The following is a 21,809-nucleotide window of genomic DNA, read 5'->3' as shown; positions in this document are numbered from 1 at the left end:
CAGCTATAAAAATAGCTGACTGTTGAAAAAATTTATGTTGGCAAGTTGCAGCTGGACGTTGAAAAAAAAGGCGATGGCAGCTGTTCCCCGAACGAAAAAAATTAGGAAGGCAGCTAAAGAGTAGCTGAAGGCGGAAACAAAAGAGTTTTACGATGAAACAATGCGCAGCTGAAAAAAAATTGGAATTATTCTTATATCTAAGCAGGCGAAATCTAACTACGACTTATGTCTAAGTACGGTGGATTGCATGAAGGTGCTATCCTAAGTGGCCTCCTTTACCTCCCCTCACAGCCACCCTCAGCCTCTCGAATTATGCAGTATAAATTAACTCTCGGATAACACCTTTCAAAATCCACCTTCATTGATATCAAGCAAGCAAGTTGAAATCAAACAGGCGAGATCTAACTACGACTTATGTCTAGAAAAGCCACTAAAAAAATTAAGGGATGCAGCTATAAAAATAGCTGACTGTTGCAAAAATTTATGTTGGCAAGTTGCAGCTGGAACGTTGAAAAAAAAAGGCGATGGCAGCTGTTCCCCGAACGAAAAAAATTAGGAAGGCAGCTAAAGTAGCTGAAGGTGGAAACAAAAGAGTTTTACGATGAAACAATGCGCAGCTGAAAAAAAATTGGAATTATTCTTATATCTAAGCAGGCGAGATCTAACTACGACTTATGTCTAAGTACGGTGGATTGCATGAAGGTGCTATCCTAAGTGGCCTCCTTTACCTCCCCTCACAGCCACCCTCAGCCTCTCGAATTATGCAGTATAAATTAACTCGGATAACACCTTTCGAAATCCACCTTCATTGATATCAAGCAAGCAAGTTGAAATCAAACAGGCGAGATCTAACTACGACTTATGTCTAGAAAAGCCACTAAAAAAATTAAGGGATGCAGCTATAAAAATAGCTGACTGTTGCAAAAATTTATGTTGGCAAGTTGCAGCTGGACGTTGAAAAAAAAAGGCGATGGCAGCTGTTCCCCGAACGAAAAAAATTAGGAAGGCAGCTAAAGTAGCTGAAGGTGGAAACAAAAGAGTTTTACGATGAAACAATGCGCAGCTGAAAAAAAATTGGAATTATTCTTATATCTAAGCAGGCGAGATCTAACTACGACTTATGTCTAAGTACGGTGGATTGCATGAAGGTGCTATCCTAAGTGGCCTCCTTTACCTCCCCTCACAGCCACCCTCAGCCTCTCGAATTATGCAGTATAAATTATCTCTCGGATAACACCTTTCAAAATCCACCTTCATTGATATCAAGCAAGCAAGTTGAAATCAAACAAGCGAGATCTAACTACGACTTATGTCTAGAAAAGCCACTAAAAAATTAAGGGATGCAGCTATAAAAATAGCTGACTGTTGCAAAAATTTATGTTGGCAAGTTGCAGCTGAACGTTGAAAAAAAAAGGCGATGGCAGCTGTTCCCCGAACAAAAAAATTAGGATGACAGCTAAAGTAGCTGAAGGTGGAAACAAAAGAGTTTTACGATGAAACAATGCGCAGCTGAAAAAAAATTGGAATTATTCTTATATCTAAGCAGGCGAAGATCTAACTACGACTTATGTCTAGAAAAGCCACTAAAAAAATTAAGGGATGCAGCTATAAATAGCTGACTGTTGCAAATATTTATGTTGGCAAGTTGCAGCTGAACGTTGAAAAAAAAAGGCGATGGCAGCTGTTCCCCGAACGAAAAAAAATAGGAAGGCAGCTAAAGTAGCTGAAGGTGGAAAACAAAAGAGTTTACGATGAAACCAATGCGCCGCTGAAAAAAAAAATTTTTGTTTGGAATTATCTCTTCATATCTAAGCAGGCGGATCTAACTACGACTTATGTCTAGAAAAGCCACTAAAAAAATTAAGGGATGCAGCTATAAAAATAGCTGACTTTTGCAAAAATTTATGTTGGCAAGTTGCAGCTGGACGTTGAAAAAAAAAAGGCGATGGCAGCTGTTCCCCGAACGAAAAAAAATAGGAAGGCAGCTAAAGTAGCTGAAGGTGGAAACAAAAGAGATTTACGATGAAACAATGCGCAGCTGAAAAAAAATTGGAATTATTCTTATATCTAAGCAGGCGAGATCTAACTACGACTTATGTCTAGAAAAGCCACTAAAAAAATTAAGAGATGCAGCTATAAAAATAGCTGACTGTTGCAAAAATTTATGTTGGCAAGTTGCAGCTGAACGTTGAAAAAAAAAAGGCGATGGCAGCTGTTCCCCGAACGAAAAAAATTAGGATGGCAGCTCAAGTAGCTGAAGGTGGAAACAAAAGAGTTTTACGATGAAACAATGCGCAGCTGAAAAAAAAATTGGAATTATTCTTATATCTAAGCAGGCGAGATCTAACTACGACTTATGTCTAAGTACGGTGGATTGCATGAAGGTGCTATCCTAAGTGGCCTCCTTTACCTCCCCTCACAGCCACCCTCAGCCTCTCGAATTATGCAGTATAAATTAACTCTCGGATAACACCTTTCAAAATCCACCTTCATTGATATCAAGCAAGCAAGTTGAAATCAAACAAGCGAGATCTAACTACGACTTATGTCTAGAAAAGCCACTAAAAAAAATTAAGGGATGCAGCTATAAAAATAGCTGACTGTTGCAAAAATTTATGTTGGCAAGTTGCAGCTGAACGTTGAAAAAAAAAAGGCGATGGCAGCTGTTCCCCGAACGAAAAAAATTAGGATGGCAGCTAAAGTAGCTGAAGGTGGAAACAAAAGAGTTTTACGATGAAACAATGCGCAGCTGAAAAAAATTGGAATTATTCTTATATCTAAGCAGGCGAGATCTAACTACGACTTATGTCTAAGTACGGTGGATTGCATGAAGGTGCTATCCTAAGTGGCCTCCTTTACCTCCCCTCACAGCCACCCTCAGCCTCTCGAATTATGCAGTATAAATTAACTCTCGGATAACACCTTTCGAAATCCACCTTCATTGATATCAAGCAAGTAAGTTGAAATCAAACAGGCGAGATCTAACTACGACTTATGTCTAGGAAATTCACTAAAAAAATTAAGGAATTTTAATTCCTTTACCCATCGGTTAAGCGAAACAGCTAAGCATTAACAGCCCCTCAGAGTCCGAGACCAATTAAGTGAGTAGTACTCGTGTAAATAAAGTTTCCATTATCACCAAGCAAGTCAGGGTTGAGTCCGATTGCTCGAAACTCTGCTCCTATTTGCGACAAATGACAATCGACCTTTTACCAGAATATCCTGGAATCAGAAGCTGATCAAATGTCTACGACGCACGCCTCAGGAGTGAACGTACTGCTTGATCATGTCGATAAAATTCCTTTGTATCACGTTTGATAAGTCGAGAATTCTTTCGAATATCTCTACTCCATGAAGAATTTGAATGATACGGCATCCTTTAAACCAGGTTTAATGGAATCGGGTAGCACGGATCATACTTTATGGGTTAAAGCCATGGAGTCTAGCAATCACCAGCTTCGCCAAATCGCCACAGAAAATTGTGACTACTGAGCCCCACCACCACGACAAGGTGCATCTACGGGTGGGGGGGGGGGCATTGACAGATAACATCGCGTCCCTCTAAACACTTTCCTCTGACCCCACCGATAAATACATCACCCCCAACATCCACTTTCCTTTGACCCTGATACATCGTTTCCTTGCCCGTCACTTTCCGTTGGCCTTATCAACGGACGTATCGCGTCTCTACCCTTTGGCCCCACCCACGAACATATCGCGATGCCATCTCCTCAATCTTCCTTTGGTCCCATTGACGGATACATCGCGGTACAACGTTTGCTTAGTAAGTACCCTCTTCCCACACTTTGAGATATTGACATTTGAAGTTTGAAAACCATTACTTCCGTTGAGAACTGTCATTCGAATACCATGAAAATGGGGAGCATTAACACACAGAATAAGACCTTCACAGAACAGAAACATAAATAGCGCTAAATTGTCACTGATTACAGCGTTTCCCGTGATTGTACGGGGAACTATTTATCGCAGACTCAAATATTTTTTTGCAAAACCTGTAATTTTTCTCGTTACAGGAAATATTTTTACCGTCGATTTTATACGTACACAGGTTTTACACATGTCAATTTTGACTTTTGAAAGATTTAAAATATGAACAAGTTATGTGACCGTGAAAGTGTTGTGTGGCGGATTGTAACAATAAAATATCAAAAAGACATCTTTTCCCACATTTTGAAACAGATTGTTTTGTGCTTGAAACGCGAAGAGGGTTGAAATGTGCTGTTATTTCTTTCCTATTTATGCGAGGTAAGTAACAGGTACAAATTGATGCAGAATTATTACCAACTGTACCTATAGGCGCAAAAGGGTGTAGACTTGAGTTTTATATTTATATAGATGTAGATACTTATATTGTAATTCGTTTTAGATAATTCAACAACTTCCACCCTCGCTTCTCAAGTAACCAGTAAGCACCAGGATCAAGTTAACATTTGTTGTCAAAAACTTGTGTGACAATTTGCTGAAACGGTTTTATCACCTCTTGGAACAAAAAAATTAGTTCTAAAGATATTTTTTAACAAAAATATGTAGTCCAAACAGCAATTAAAACCAAATATTTCGTAGGACAACTCGTTACGTAAGGATCTTTTTGCAAAGTGTTAACTTCTACAAAGCGTAAGTTGCACTTACTTCTGAGTTTTATATGTAATTTGTAAACATGTAATTTAAGATGTCTGTGTTAAATAATGTAATGTGATTGTATCTAAATACACTTGCAATTTAACAACTGTGTATTCTTTATCTATATTTGTGATTTAGATCGAATTGGGGAAATTACTTCATGGATTTAGAAGCTGGTCACCAGATGGCGCTACTCTGATTTTTGATGCTTTAGTTCACAGTACACCCACCAGGGTCCGCCAAAATACCATACAAATTTGTAACATTGCTGTTTCTATTCTGAGAAGGCCGTATTCTGTGCATTAACATTCCCCAACATTCATTTCAACGGGGGTTTCGACCAATACAAAAGTAGGAAGGAAAAGTAGAACACTGCATGCAAAAAAAATCAAATTGCATCAAGGTGCTATACCCAGTGGCCTCCTTTACCACCCCTCACAGCCACCCTCAACCTCTCTTTTAAGCATTTAATTTATTAATACATCAATGATTATCTAAAAAAACATGACCGAGGTATAGCACCTTATGAAATGCACTTTAATTTACAACGAACAATACCTACAGTACCTACTTATACAATAAAAAAAGGTTATGATGGATAAAAAAATTGAATGTGTAAATCAATACAAGGAAAGTGAAAGTTATGCAAATAGACAGTAGACAGTGAAGAAAAGATAAATAATAGAGACAGTGAAAATCTCGAGAAGTGTGGAAACCCGATACCGGAAGACGAAAGTAAATGGGCCAAAAACAGATGAACCTGATGTACAAGCAAGAATTGAAGACCAAAAAAAAATCGAGAGCCAAATTTATAGAAAAATGACAATACACAACGAAACCAAAACTTTTCAGTAGAAAAAATTAACAATGATCGGTCATACAATTATAATGCGCAATAGGTGAAAGAAAAATGTCAACTTTTGATGTAAGTTCGAAAAAAGTCCTAAAGAAAGCCTTCTACAAAACAGTACCTACTTAATATGGAAGGGATTTTACAATTAGACTAATAGGCCAGTGGGTTAAGGTAATACTTAAGGCCAGTGATAACTGGCAGAGAGAACTGAAGAACAAAAAAAACCCAAGGAGAAATGCAGGAAACAAGACAAAAGAAGTTGTAATGGAACACAACTCTAAATATGTTTATAAACAATGGGCAAAACAAAAAATGATTATACAAAAACAGTACCTACACAGAAATTGCGAAAACTGAAAAAGAAAATAAGAGTAAACGCAGGATACAAAATAATGCAATCGCTTATATGAAACGTTGAAAATTTGGAACGGCAATTCTTAGCATCTATAATTTGGGATACAAATGATTAAGCACAAGCAACTAAGTATACACACAACAAGGTATTACAACGCACATTAAAAAAGAACACAATACGGAAATCGTACAAACAGATCGATCAGCCAGTAATTGTTGCCTCAAAAAAAAGAAAAACATTCAAAAACTTAACGAACCCACGAAGAGAAAAGGGCAAAGTAACTGGCAATCAAATACAAAAAGGTGAAAATACGAGGTACAAACTGGAAAAAAGCAAGGAATTAAAAACAGATTTGGATGCATTAGCGATTACTAAAACCAAGAAAAAGGTAAAAGAGCAAGAAATATTTAAAAGGGAGATATTTATTCTTATGCAATGAAGAACCAAAAATGAATGGGTGGCGGAAGTAGGTACATATCTAAATAAGGCAAATTACATGTAGGTGCTATATCCCTTTTAGTGGCCTCCTTTACCACCCCTTACAGCCACCCTCAACCTCTCGACTCGAAATGTTTAATTTTTTAATCTCAATCATGATTATAACAAACAAACAACACTACACGAAAGGGTTATAACACCACATGAAGTGAGCTTTAATTTACAACAGTACTACTTCTAACTAAGGTCCACCTGACATACGCCTTGGAAACCCCTGTCAAACGAACTGCTTCTAAAATGGTGTACCTACTGTAAGGAAAATGTATTAGGTATGTATTATTGCATAATCATAAGAAAAACGAAAATTATTGTGTTAAGAATTGGGCGTTGACTATCACTCAACTTGGGAACGGAAGACATGATTCCAATGTGTCTGCACAGGTTTGTTCGCAAAGACAATCGTTTTGCTTCATAAAAAAAGTAAAATTATGAATTCATACTTCTACAAATTAATATGATGCAAATTGATTGAATCCGCCAAAGAGACCTTTGCAGAATCATTGCAATCAATCTTATGTCACCAAGATAAGAAGACAACTAAACTGTACTTACGATGTACGAAGATCAGTGGAAAATATCTCCAGACACTATTCACTTTTCCCCCACTGCTTAAAATTAATAAAAGAAAAATCCTACCTTTAGCTGCCCTTCTCGAATCTGTAACAAGAAGAAAAATTCTGTTAAGAACATTGCCAAACTGTGGGTACGTACTTAAAATTAAGCGTGAAATTTCCCTACAAAGCCTTATGAGAAAAAGAACTAAAACTTTCCACGTTAAATAAATAAATATACCAAGAAATTCTCTTAGAAGAAACGCAATTTTAGTTTGCTTAATGGATCTGGTCTATTGGGTGTACTCACCTCTCTCATATTCAATATCCATACAATTATTCAACAGGGACGACGATAATCTTGAATCAAGATCCACTACCAGAGTTGTTTGTGTAGAACTGATGCTGGCAGTAGACCGATCACTTGGCCCTGTGAATAACCAATGAAATTAGTAAAACAACATAAACACACAATGTAATAATTTATTGTAAGAGTATGCTCGTTTATTAAAGAAGTGTATAATGATCTTATGGCTTCACAACGGCGGTAACAATAAACGAACATACTATTTATTAAGTCAACTACTCACCCTCTTTTTAAAAACTATTAAGCCGATCTTCATGTAATAATAAATGAGGTATAACAATCGTCAAATCCATGGCACTTGGGAACGAAAGAATTGACTTCAATACTTCTCCATTAGTCTAATTCGTCGACCAGTCAGTTTACGTCTTATCATTACTGTGGCTATGAATTTATAGTCACTTGTTAATATAACGCAAACTGACGCAGACTGCGAAAGGGAACTATTTTAAGAATCATTGATGTCAATCTTACATCGCAAAGATGATAGATTGAGAAGATAGTCACAACTCACTTACTACTCTCTCGGTTAGCTCAATACAGTTGACGATCTTCTTTTTAGTCACCATGTGCACTATTCACTTTTCCCCCCTTTACACAAAATATGACATGCAATACACCATGCAAAAGAGGAAAAATCCTACCTTTATAAGGCTGCCCTTCTGATATCTGTAACAAAGAATAAACGTATGATAAAAAAGGTTGACACATTATTAATGTTATATTTCTTTAAATTAGTACGCTATATTTAAGAAAAAATTGTAGATTATGTCTACCGGAAACATTACATTTCAGTTTAGAAAACTTCTTATTGATATGATAGAATCAGCAGATTTGAATGGCTAAACATAATTAGAAAATGGAGACATACCCTTAGCCTTATTAATTCCGGCCTATCCTGGGAAGTTTCGTCAGGGAGGAACGATGCACTGCAGAACCGTTGGGTGATATCGACAATCTCTTCAAAGATTGCGGGTCTCACTTTGCGAAGTAACTTCAGAATTAGCTGTTCTGGAACCTGAAACAAGAAACAAATTTACGTTTTAAAAATGCGGAAAAGGTACTTATAAATGCTTAAATTTAAAATTACTTAATCGAAATATTGTAAAATCGAAGTCTCCTTAAAAGAAGACTTCCTGCTGCATTCGGGGAATGAAACTCAAATTGTGGTTAAAAAATAACAAATCTGTTGAAAAGATGCATGCTGTCTAAATATGCCCAATTAGCAAAATTTAAACTCACCCTTTAGAGTACGGTTATCGATGGGGTAGCCGCTAGTAACGGGATAGCCGATACAGTGGAGAACAGTGGCTGGATACACTCGAAAATACTATGAAGGATAGGTACTCGTTCACGTTAAAAGGTGAGTCACTTCCAATAACGGCAATAACTGAAAAGTAAAGTATAATATTACAAAGGATTTCTATCGACATTGGCAATGCTATACAAAAATATATTTAAAAAACATAACAGCGGTGTACTAACCTCAGTGGAACCATCCGCGTTTTTCAACAGGGTTGGCGATACTCCACTTTCCATTGGTCCCATCGACGAACACATCATGCGTCCCTTCCCTCCACTTTATTTTGCACAAGGCAATGGATACATCGTGTCCCTACTCTAAACTCTATCTCCCACTTCCCTTGAATCCGCCGACGGATACATCGCGTCCCTACTCTAAACTTTAATATGGCCCCAAAAACGAATATATCGCGTCCCCGCCCTAAACTTTCCTTTGGTCCCCTCAACGAAACCATCGCGTCCTTATCCTCAACTTTTCTTGATCCCGACAATGAATAGGTACACCGCGTCCCTAACCTCCTTGGCTCCATTAACGAATACATAAATCCCATCTACGAATACATTGTGTCCGAACCTCCATATTCGATTGGCCCTACCGGCAGGTATAATGCGTGCCCACCACTTTGTTTTAGGTCCATAGACGTATACATCTCGACCCTTTCCTCGGCTGCACCATCGGATACATCGCGTCCCTACGCACCACTTTCCTCTGACCCCACCGATAAATACATCCAAGTCCCTAATCTACTTTCCTTTGGCCCCACCGACGAATACATAGTGACGGTACCCAGGTCCTTCGTGACATACCAAACAAAAATTGAGAGCCACGTTTATGGAAAAATGGAAATACAGAACGAAACAAAACTTTTTAGTGGAAAAAGGTAAAACTGAAAGGTCAAGACGATGAGTCATACAATCATAGTGCGCATAAGGACGAAAAATAGGTGAAAGAAACATGAAATTGCCAAAAATAAATCAACTTTTGAGGTATAAAAGAATCTGAAATAACGTCCTAAAGAAAGCCTTCTACAAAAACACTCCTTAACATGGATAGGATTTTACAATAAGACAAATGGGCAAGTAGGTGAAGGTAATACTTAAGGCCAGCAACACCTAAGTGATAATTAGAAGAAAGAGTTGAAGAACAAAAAAACATAAGGACATTTGTCCTTAAGACAAATTAAAAAATTGAGACGAGACAAGACAAAAGGAAACAGAGTTGCAATAAGAAAAACAAAAATTAGGATAACGTGTAAATAAAAAAAGGAAGACTTTGAGGACACGAAAAATATGTAAGAAAAAATAGCATATTAAAAGAGATCAAGTAAGTGCTGGAAACAAAGGTGAATAGGAAACGTTTATATCACATCGGAAATCATAAAATAGAAAGTACAGAAGCTTACGATAAAAAATGATGGGGGTACCTAGCCAAAATAACTGCCGAACTACTACAACGGAAAACACCAGAAGAGGGGCGTATGCTAAAAAAAGAAGATTACTAGTACAACGAAAACAATATGGAACTTTTTGATAAATTGTAGATTAAATGAAGGAGATATTTGAAGTGTGTGCAGCACCCAAAGGAAGACATTTAAAAAAATCAGAAGATAAAGTCCATAAAACTTGAAGACAAAGGAAACCAGAATGGCACAAATAAAGTTGATACCAAAGCAGATAAAACTAGAAATTTAAATTATGGAAGCTCTTGAGATTTAAAAAGACAATAGACAAAATAGCATACTGGGTCCAGAACACAGTTGAAATGGAATACACCTCTAAATATGTTTATAGACAATGGACAAAACAAAAAATGAATATACAAAAACAGTACACAGAAATTGCGAAAACTGAAAAAGAAAATACGAGTAAAAGTAGGATACAAAATAATGCAATGATAAATGCATCCCTTATTTGAGACGTTACCAATTTGGACAGGCCACAAGCAACTATGTATACACACAAGAACGCACATTAAAAAAGAACACAATATATGGAAATCGTACAAATAGATCGATCAGCCAGTAATTGTTGCCTCAAAAAAAGAAATGAAAAACATTCAAAAACTTACGGAACACACCAAGCGAAAAGGGCAAAGTAACTGGCACTCAAATACAAAAAGGTGAAAAATATGAGGAACAAACTGGAAAAAGCAAGGAATTAAAAAAAGAAGATTTGGATGCATTAGCGATTACTAAAACCAAGAAAAGGTAAAAGGACAAGAAATATTTAAACGGGAGATATTTATTCTGACGCAATGAAGAAGCAAAGATGAATGGGTAGCGGAAGTAAGTACATACCTATCTAAATAAGGCAAATTACATGTAGGTGCTATATCCCTTTTAGTGGCCTCCTTTACCACCCCTTACAGCCACCCTCATCCTCTCGCTTCGGAATGTTTAATTTTTTTAATCACAATCATGATTATAACAAAAAAACAACACTACACGAAAGGGTTATAACACCTCATGAAATGAGCTTTAATTTACAACAGTACTACTTCTAACTAAGGTTCCACCTGACATACGCCTTGGAAACCCCTGTCAAACGAACTGCTTCCAAAATGGTGTACTGTAAGGAAAATGTATTAGGTATATATTATTGCATAATCATAAGAAAAAACGAAAATAATTGTTTTAAGAATTGGGCGTTGACTATCACTCAACTTGGGAACGGAAGACATGATTCCAATGTGTCTGCACAGGTTTGTTCGCAAAGACAATCATTTTGCTTCATAAAAAAAGTACAATTATGAATTCATACTTCTACAAATTAATATGATGCAAATTGATTGAATCCGCCAAAGAGACCTTTGAAGAATCATTGCAATCAATCTTATGTCACCAAGATAAGAAGACAACTAAACTGTACTTACGATGTGCAAAGATCAGTTGAAAATATCTCCAGACACTATTCACTTTTCCCCCACTGCTTAAAATTAATAAAAGAAAAATCCTACCTTTTATAGCTGCCCTTCTCGAATCTGTAACAAGAAGAAAAATTCTGTTAAGAACATTGCCAAACTGTGGGTATGTACGTACTTAAAATTAAGCGTGTAATTTCCCTCCAAGCCTTATGAGAAAAAGAACGAAAACTGTCCACGTTAAATAAATAAATATACCAAGAAATTCTCTTAGAAGAAACGCAATTTTAGTTTGCTTAATGGGTCTGGTCTATTGGGTGTACTCACCTCTCTCATATTCAATATCCATACAATTATTCAACAGGGACGACGATAATCTTGAATCAAGATCCACTACCGGAGTTGCTGGTGTAGAACTGATACTGGCAGTAGACCGATCACTTGGTCCTGTGAATAACCAATGAAATTATTAAAACAACATAAACACACAATGTAATAATTTATTGTAAAAGTGTGCTCGTTTATTAAAGAAGTGTAATATGATCTTATGGCATCACACGCCGGTAACAATAAACGAACATACTATTTATTAAGTCAACTACTCACCCTCTTTTTAAAAAGTATTACTTCATGTAATAATAAATGAGGTATAACAATCGTCAAATCCATGGCACTTGGAAACGAAAGAATTGACTACAATACTTCTCCATAGTCTCGTTCGTCGACCAGTCAGTTTACGTCTTATCATTACTGTGGCTATGAATACATAGTCACTTGTTAATATAACGCAAACTGACGCAGACTTCGAAAGGGTCTACTTTAAGAATCATTGAGGTCAATCTTACATCGCCAAGATGATAGATTGAGAAGATAGTCACAACTCACTTACTACTCTCTCGGTTAGCTCAATACAGTTGACGATCTTCTTCTTAGTCACTATATGCACTATTCACTTTTCCCCCCTTTACACAAAATATGACATGCAATACACCATGCAAAAGAAAAAAAATCCTACCTTAATAAGGCTGCTCTTCTGATATCTGTAACAAAGAATAAACGTTATGATAAAAAAAATTGACACATTATTAATGTTATATTTCTTTAAATTTATTATAGTTAAGGCCGAAAGGTATCATAGCAGCTCCACCTTTGGCAGGTTACATTTAATGAAAAATTGTAGATTATATCTGCCGGAAAAATTACATTTTAATTTAGAAAACTTTTTATTTATGATAGAATCGCTAAAACATATAATAAGAAAACAGCAATTTACCCGAAGCCTTATTGATTCCGGCTTTGTCTGGGAAGCGTAATCACCATCAGTAGGAAGAACGATGCACTGCATAATGGCTGGATAATATCAACAAAGATTATGGGAAACCAGCCGAATGCAAAGCTGTCTCACTTTGCAAATTGCAGACCTGCCATAAAAGAGAGGCTGTTCTGGAATCTGAAACAAGAAACAAAATAAGGTAAAAAAAATGTTTATTAAAAATTACTTAATCTAGATATTTGAATTAGGATAGGGGAATTAGGGGCCAAAACCGATTTAAATAAAACAAATGTAGAAAGTAGCTTATCAGTAGGGACAGTCATTGACAAAAGTAATGATCGCTGAATGGGTAAATCCTGCAGCATGCGCAACCAACAAATTACAGTATCTCCTCCTTAGAAATCGACGGAGCCCAATGTGACAGGCATGTTGGTTGCTCATGCTGCAGAGTGTAACTATTAAGCGATCATTACATTTGTCAATGATCGTACATAACAAATCCCAATGTAGATACAAGTTGCATGCTTCATAGGCAAGCCCATTGCTGTCGCAAAAAACAATTTATGAATTTACGGAACCATACTCCTTGCCGCAACTGAATACCACAGATGCAAATGAAAAATTCTCAAATCTGCTCCTATACATATTTAGAAAAGCTAAGCCGTTCTTGAAAATTTGAATTTTCCCCAAAAAAAATATTTCCCCCGCAGGATATATTATGTATCAATGGGTTTTTTAGCAGAACATTGTAAGCGAAAAAAATGGCATTGTGATTTGCCCATTTAAATTGTAAGCCAGGACTGGAATACTGACAAATAATCGTAACTGTTTTCATTTACATTCAATGATTCGTTCCTTATGGTAATATACAGGGTGATTCCTATAGTACCTGCCACCGTTTGGGAGCGTATAGGGGGTGCCTAGGGGAGTATTTTGATATAGGACACTTGGGGTCGGAAATCTAAAATAAGGGCGCCAGAACCAAATTTATCTTCTGGAATTTCACGCCTGTATGTAGGCAACCCAACCGACCGACGTTTCGCGCGGAGCGATGCAGAGCGAGTTAGCGCGAGGAAGCGACATGGGAGGGAAGGAGGGAAAACGACAGTCAAAAGCAATAACGTTTACAAGTGTTCAACGTGGCCACCGTTGTTCTCAATGCACTTCCTACATCTAGCCAACTATTATTATACTATTGCCATAGTGTTTATTCACTTGATACGCGTCGTTGCAGACGGGATTCGTGGGTTTAAACAAAATTCTGATCAAGTGTCAGCCACACATCGCCGCCTGAGATCGCTCCGTGTGCACCGCCGGCCGGTTGGGTTGCCTACCTACAGGCGCGAAATTCCAGAAGGTAAATTTGGCTCTGGCACCCTTATTTTAGATTTCCGACCCCAAGTGTCCTATATCAAAATACTCCCCTACGCACCACCTACACGCTCCCAAACGGTGGCAGGTACTATAGGAATCACCCTGTATGACTATTTTAATGTCGAAAAGATAATAAAAAAAATTTATTTAATTGAATTTCATCTACAACTGTTATTCCCAAATAGGGTTACGTATTAGTTAGTGAAATGATTTATGGATATCGATACTTGATTGAAATTAAATTGCAGGTTCACCCATCAATTCCAACATTCGAGAATTAAGGAGCAAAGTTGAGCAAATTTAGAAAGCTCTCTTTCTATCTAGAGAAACCAGCTTCAAACTATGAGATAAAAACTCAAAGATTGAGACTTCAAGCACCCCTTTATCCCGCACAGTATATGTTGTTTAAGAACATATCTCTACAATTCTGAATCAATTTAAAGTTAAACTAAAAAATTATAATTGTTCATTTTTCCTATTCCAAGGGACTATTCATATTGATATAAAGTGTGTGCTTTAGTTATGAATTAAGCAAAAAAATCACAAGTAAAAGCACAAAATCTAAGGAAAAACATTGAATATTCAGTCTCGGATACATAAATTTTACAATCAACGATTTACCTAAACAATCTCACATTATAAAGAGTCATATAACAAATGGAAACAGCAAACTGTGGATGGGTTGTCTATCAACAAATCTGCACATTTGACACTTTCCCATTTCAATGCAACAGATTTTTATAATCACAAATACACTCACGCTACTGCTTACATTTGTACAGAAATTCACGCAGATCCAAAAGTAAACGCTAATAATGTAACGATTTTACTAAATTTCGAACAAATCCACCCAAAAAAAGAAACCTTTAAACAGTTCGCAACGATCTTTTCAATGACGGTAAATTGGCTGGACAAATGTTATGTTATTAAATAGCATGGGTCCCTCTCTTAAGACAAAACATCAGTCCTAAAAGCATCGTCATCATCGAACAACACAGATTCTTGTTTTGTGCTCAAGCATCAAGTCAAAATATTGCAAAACATGTTGCTGAACTAAATAAAATTACGACAAATTGTGAATTTGTTTATGCATATAAGAGCACACCATCGACAATATAATTCTCAGAACACAATTTATATGAGGAATAAGTGATCAAACAATCAGAGAACAACTCTTGATGTCAACAGAATTGATCTTCGACCAAACAGTAGAAAAAGCTGAAGAATTAGAGGAATCGAAAATATCATTGCAAGTTCAGAATTAACGTCAACTTCAAATATATGTCGAACGAAATTAATCAAATCTCTCGTTTACGTCAGAGAAGAAATCAAAGTTATTACACCCTCCAAAGCAGCAATAGAAATCAAGAATCGATTATCGAAAATTGGGCATTAGTAAGTTCAAACAAACTACCATTCTGCAGTTCTGGGTCGAGAATCAATTCGACACTTGGTTATAGACCTTAAAGAACTAGATATTATCGCTTCTACAAGTTCATATAATCACATCAACCTAATTATTACTATAGAATGATAAGCAACATTGAAAATACATATTCGGAAATATTCACACCAAAGTAGACACCATCCCTAACTTTGCATAATCACTGAAGTTAAGACCGGGATCAAAACGAATATTTACCTATCAAAGAACGCGAAATTCCATACGCCATCAAAACGAACGAGAATTAGGCGAACTTGAAGCACAAAGGTATCATCACAAAACGGAAACCAGTGACGTACTAGTTGATGAAGACAGCAATGAGATTCAAACTACAGTGATATTCATTTTGAAGTAGACATAAGGATTTCCTATGTTTAGTTTTAAATAGCAAAAACTCTTCTGAAGGACGCCTATAATTTTATGCAACCAAAATAACTTCTTAACACAAATGAAGATTTTGCTGTCATATTAATTAAATTGGAACATTATTGCTTTGGCTTCCGTATTTTTATTTTCGTTTGTGTGCGGTATGCAACTGAAAAAAAAGTTGATTTTGTTAATTGGTATAGTACCGGTAATAGTTGAAGGGGCATAAGAGACTTATTTTCTGTTTGATTACTTTAAAATTAGCAACATAAGACACAGTAAACACCCCAAATTTTAACGGAGGATATGAAACTGAATGTTTTCATTTTTGTAGAAGAGAATTCCATAAGAAACATAAGGGAAGTAGCGGCCGAATTTAATATCGCTTAAAATCTAGAATGACAGTGTAAAATGCGTGCGCATGTTATTTCGGTTGCATAAAATTAGGCATTTTTCAGAAGCATTTTTGTCATTTAAAAGTAGACATAGAAAATACTTCTAAATGAATAGCACTGCATATCATAAAATTAACGAAGAGTGCCCAATAGCTCTTTTGCGTCCAGATCATTGGCACCTGCTGGACAAAATTACAGCCAATTAATGGCCGTTTGCACTGACAAATTTAAGCGAACCGCAGATTAAAATCCATGGCAACCATTGTCGCAATAATCATTGTCAAGGATTTTAAGCTACGCTTATAAGCATATTGATCATAGTTTTTGGAGTGGATAAGTTTTTCAGGTATACATAATATGGGCAAAAATTCGAACGGACTACTGATAAGCGAGGGGAAATTTCCACATGCCAAACACGCAAGATTATTTGTGTTACTTATTCAATTTTTGAAATATTGTCGAGAATTGTTATGACATTTAAAACATTCAACATATAAAATTACATCCTACGAAAATTCAATATCCACATGTAAATTTGACGTTTATTTACATGGGATATATCGTAAATCAAAACAAGATCAGTAATCAAAAAAGTAGAAGTAAGATCCAAATGATGAAAAAAGTCAAAAGGAAATCAAATGATTTCTTGGAATGTTTACGACTCCGAATGTTGTCGAACGTGAGAAGTCTAAATAAAATTCAGAATTGTAAATATAAGTTCATATATAACAGCCTTTTGAAGAAAAAATTAATGAACTGCACTATTATAGACCATAAGCAACAAAGTCACTTCCCGTTGACGAATAGTGACCAAAATCTAATCAATTAGTCCCTTGACCATTGCCTACCTATTGCTAAAAACAGAATTAGAAATTCGAAACCATTAGTGAGTTATCGTGTCCACAGACGTACGGACAGAAAGTCCAAAATCGTAAACTATCGCTTTTTGTCGCTGGTTAATAATGTTCATAACAGCAATTTGTCTACTTAATAAAGTGCGAAACGTATTCAGCAAGTTGTTTCTCATGAAATTTATATGTATTAACCTAGGTATAAAAAAATTGCCACAAAATCTAAAACTAAATCTGGCAACTAGGTTTTGCACATTGACAGGAAATTATCATTTTGTATAAACAACCTAATGACATATACACAGTGGGACAATAACTATTGAACGGAGTATACACAATTTTTCATAAAAAAAGTTGAAGGTGTTCACACTGAATCGTCTAGATCTCTCCACACAGTCTTCAATCACCAATAATCAATAAACAGGCAGTTATAGAATCAAGTGATCAATCAACTTCCACGTTTTAAGAATTAATTGAATGAAAGTACGATCAGATGAGTTAAACAATAAGGGGCTTTCAACTAAACAAAAATGGAATACGTCCTTTAATTTCGAACCATAATACTTCAAGGGCTTCACACACACAGGAGTTGCAAAAATGTATTAGACAAATTACCAAAGGCATCATAATCACTTGCTTTGGGAAATACACATTCAGAAATTCCGCATTAACACCACAGAAAAATGTTTACAGATAAAGATTCAATAAATTGGCTTCGTTCATGATTGGTATCAAACATAATATTTTCATGGAAATATGAAGCTTCCAAGCATTTGAAGACTGTAGTGAAATTCGTACGAAACCTCATATTAAACTCAACATATTATAGCTACAGAACAGAAAACAATGGTCCCGTGCTGTTTTGAATCATTACAATTGGAATAATCAACCGTTTTGTACGGTTTTCTGATAAAACAAGAGTAATACCTATGAATATAAATTACACTTATAACAAACAGATCTTTGTAGCTCTTAATTAGACCAAGTATTTTCAAAAACAGTCCTTGACTTTCAAAAGTTCTAGCAAGCAGCTGGGAGTTACAATTACTTTTCAAAATACTTGGTAATGAACTACTGAACAAACAAAAGTGCAATTTGCCCAAGTGCACACATAAATAAGAAAGGCAAAAAATACAGTCGAGCACATTTGGGTTTACGCCACTACCAACACTTTAGCTTTACAACACACCTTTCATGCACAGGCTGAAGGGATGGAGTTGTGTATTGTATGATTATTCTCGCAGTCGATATTGGAAGGTTTTCATCAACTGGTATATTTTTCTTTGACACGACATCGAAATTGATTCACCTAAAAAGTACAGCAGTTATTGTTATATTCAAAAAAGAAGCTATGCGATTGATATAATTTTTTCATTTTTTAAGTCAAATTATTAATTTCATAAGGAGGATCCCGATGGCGGAACAACGTAGCCACGGGCCTGTGTGCGAAATTTTTTGGTGGGCCCCCATTATGATACGAAGTATTGATAACAATATTAATTTAGGTATGAATTTTGCCTACAAAAAAAAACCAATTGATAAGTATTTATGTTCCTGAACCTGAACATAGAAAAATACGAGGAAAAATATTAGTCAGAGCGCGGATTCAGCGTTTACCCACGATTTAAAAAATTGAATCTTACTTTCACAGTTAACTTTTACTATTCAGAAAGTCATTCGTACGGTTATATAGTGTTATCTCACGATTCATGACAATTTATAGCTAATTTTTTTGTGCCCTTGAGGTTATGCTGCGTATTTTAGTACAAAACAATTAAATTTAGTACATTTTCATTGACATATCATTTTCAGTACAATTTAAAAAATTACTCAATCGCTGGCTGTAGTCTGTTGTTGGTTTCACACCGTCCTAAAGGTATGCTGCAAAAGGTTCCATTTACCATGTTCCGTCTTTCCGTGAACAGTGTATTATTTCCGAGTGTTACAATCCCGGGTCCCGGGCGCCTTTTTAGCCCGGGCCCGTGTACTTCGCACTCATTGAACACGCGGTAGTTCCGCCACTGAATGAAAGTATTTAGAGAAAAGATTTATTTGGATTAAGCTAACTAGTAGAAAAAAATTAAATGTGAATGAACACCTGTAAGCAAACTGGTAAGCCCTGAAGCAAAGAAATAACATTATTCTAATACAATTCGGGACATGGAAAGTTTTTTACGGCAGTATTAAAGCAAACATCACAGAAATGGCAGTTGTCAAGCAATCGAGTATTATTTTCAACAAACCAGCATTAAGCATTTATTTCATAATCTGTATACTTGAACCGAGGGCACTGACTTAACTGCGTTATTCGATCAAACTAGGTGATTGGGTCGAATTGGGTCCCCGGGTGAAATTGGGTCACTGGGTCAAACTGGGTCACTGGGTCAAACTGAAAAGAGTATGACGTGACCCAGCGACCCAGTTTAATTTAGTGACCCAGTTGACCCAGTCCAACTCTGCCGTGCACTGCGTCGGTTCGATTGCAATATCATCGACTGGTTCGGATCGACGACATGCATAGGAAATTGATCGGTGACGTAGAGTCGATTCAATGCACGTTCTGCTTTAGGGTAGCTATAAAAAAAAATTGCAAAGAGCAAACAAAAATAGCAAATTGTGAACTATAATGTATGGTTGGTTGCCTAACTTCCAGATTCTAACCAATTTATAATTCCTTTCCCACACCCGATGGTGATAGACAGTTGATGTATTGTATTGTGAAATTGTAGTTTAAGTATATGGTGCAAGTTTTTCAAAAAACTTGAAATTGAAGGTTACATGTTTAAACAAAAGCGATATAGAAAACGAACACATTAAAAATTTTAATATTTTTCCATAACGAATTGGTTCTCCCGAGAATTGAGATTTCAGCAGTACAATTTCACTCGCATCAGAAAGTGTGACCGCTAATCGCATAAACGAAACCGCTTACACATAAATCTCATACAACCAGTACGTGTTTGCCAGCGAAAAATCGCACAAACAAAACATACTTTTGAGACAGCAATTTTTAATAATTGAACAATCATATTTATTTACGAAATGTATGGATATCATTGTAAACAACTTCTAATCTTTTGGAGGCTACATTTTTTGTGCTCCTTGCCAAAAATTACATAATTTTATGAATATCGTGAGCTACTACAAAAATGATTATCAAACTTGACCACTTGGGAGTGATTGAAAGTGTGCTTGCGGGCCTTTTTCCAAAAAGGTTAGTGCTGCTTTACGACTACAAAGTAAATCGCAAGCATTTGTAAAATTTAATAACATTAATTGGTGCTAGGGTAAACAAGTACTTTGTAAGAATAGTGCTACTCCCACAATTTCGATTTGAACCAAATATTCGTAACAAGAGAAACAAAAATAGCAAAGCACTCACACTAAAGCAAGATTAATTATGTATCTGCCACAGTTGTAACAATTTTACACACCTTTCGATCTCGATGGAACATGGTGTCGTGTCCACACTGCCAATATTTGGAATACTAGCTTTTCCGCAGTTTCTTGGATCAAGTATTTACTTTGGTACAGCATCCAAATTGATCCACCTAAAAAATATAATGTATTAAAAATGTTGCAGCACCAGAACAATACCTAACATAAGGAATATTATTCAGTCAATAAACAACAAAGGGTTGGATTTAGAAAAAAGATCATGTCACAACCCAAGCATGAAGGTTGCATTGATTTACTTTATTTACGTTGGGTGTTAATATGGTTACGACCAGCAAGGGCTCACAATAACTATTCGAAAGTATTTACTACTTGGTAATAATCGTCTAATTAAGTATGTCATATTTTATTTTAATCAGCAGTCATAAAAGGGTGCATTTCGTGCTACTGTTTAGGGTCAAATTATCCTTCCACAAATGGGTGGATGTAGATCAACGAGCATTCAGAAATCTACCTATATTGGCATTAGTTTTGCATGGTACTCATCGTTGGACCCCCAGACATTGACATGGTATACAATTGAACATAATTTAATACATTAATTAAGAATGGACTAGCTGTTTCTCCCCATCCTGCTAGATTTCGTGAACAAGAAGATGAAAAGACCAATCGTGGATGCAATACAATAGTGTTATCTAATTTCGATAAAACAATTTGTAACCTCTGGCCAAATGAATAAGCGGTTAATTAAATTGAAACTTCAGAAGTACATTCTTATTTTCTAACAAACTACGCACAATTGCTAATCGGCCCATTTACTTAAACTAAAATCACCATCCATTGGAAAAGCGAGTAGGAAGTTGCAAACACATCTTAAATCACAAAATATACTCTGGATCGTTTAAATTTAGGTAAAGTTGGGGAGGAGTTGTTGTGATTACATTCTAAACTTATGTGATTTTATAATTTAGTTGGGTAAATAGCATGTGTGTATAAACAATTAATCAATAACTTCAATATAAAAATAAAAATTAGTCTTGTCTTCAAGCGTTTAATTCCTACAAAATACAATAAGAAGCGAATACGATTTTCGGTAGGGGAATTTTTTGGCACTCGGCTCGCATTCAGAAACCAAACTTAGAATCCGGCTCACGTTCAATAGCACTGATTCCCGAACTCGATTGGCGAAGGTTTGGCATCACTGTCTCTTTTCGTTCTCGGGTTAGACGACGAACAGACGGACAAAATCATCACATAAAGGAAATTTTTTTCTTTCGAAAAATTAA

General features: G+C 36.1%; 2 long non-coding RNA genes across 3 annotated transcripts in view; both read right to left on the bottom strand.

Moving 5' to 3' along the window:
• Positions 1 to 6,170: 6,170 nt before the first annotated feature.
• Positions 6,171 to 9,730, bottom strand: LOC116168855. Its single transcript, XR_004144860.1, has 5 exons — positions 8,748 to 9,730; positions 8,505 to 8,652; positions 8,134 to 8,280; positions 7,209 to 7,931; positions 6,171 to 7,004 (listed from the first exon to the last, which is right to left on the bottom strand). It is a non-coding gene; the product is annotated as an uncharacterized LOC116168855 (long non-coding RNA).
• Positions 9,731 to 9,853: 123 nt separating this feature from the next.
• LOC116169979 overlaps positions 9,854 to 21,809 on the bottom strand; it is a 28,338-nt gene continuing 16,382 nt past the window's right edge. The window contains exons 9-13 of one of the 2 annotated variants that reach the window (XR_004145140.1): positions 20,562 to 20,678; positions 18,317 to 18,436; positions 12,698 to 12,874; positions 11,752 to 12,464; positions 9,854 to 11,544 (exon numbers count right to left, since the gene is read on the bottom strand). This is a non-coding gene — a long non-coding RNA (uncharacterized LOC116169979). The remainder of the gene's footprint in view (positions 11,545 to 11,751; positions 12,465 to 12,697; positions 12,875 to 18,316; positions 18,437 to 20,561; positions 20,679 to 21,809) is intronic. The other variant, XR_004145141.1, reaches the window with a different exon arrangement.

The sequence above is a fragment of the Photinus pyralis genome, unplaced genomic scaffold (assembly GCF_008802855.1).
Source record: "Photinus pyralis isolate 1611_PpyrPB1 unplaced genomic scaffold, Ppyr1.3 Ppyr1.4_LG4, whole genome shotgun sequence".
NCBI lineage: Eukaryota > Metazoa > Arthropoda > Insecta > Coleoptera > Lampyridae > Photinus > Photinus pyralis.
This window is presented reverse-complemented; position numbering and strand designations above follow the sequence as displayed.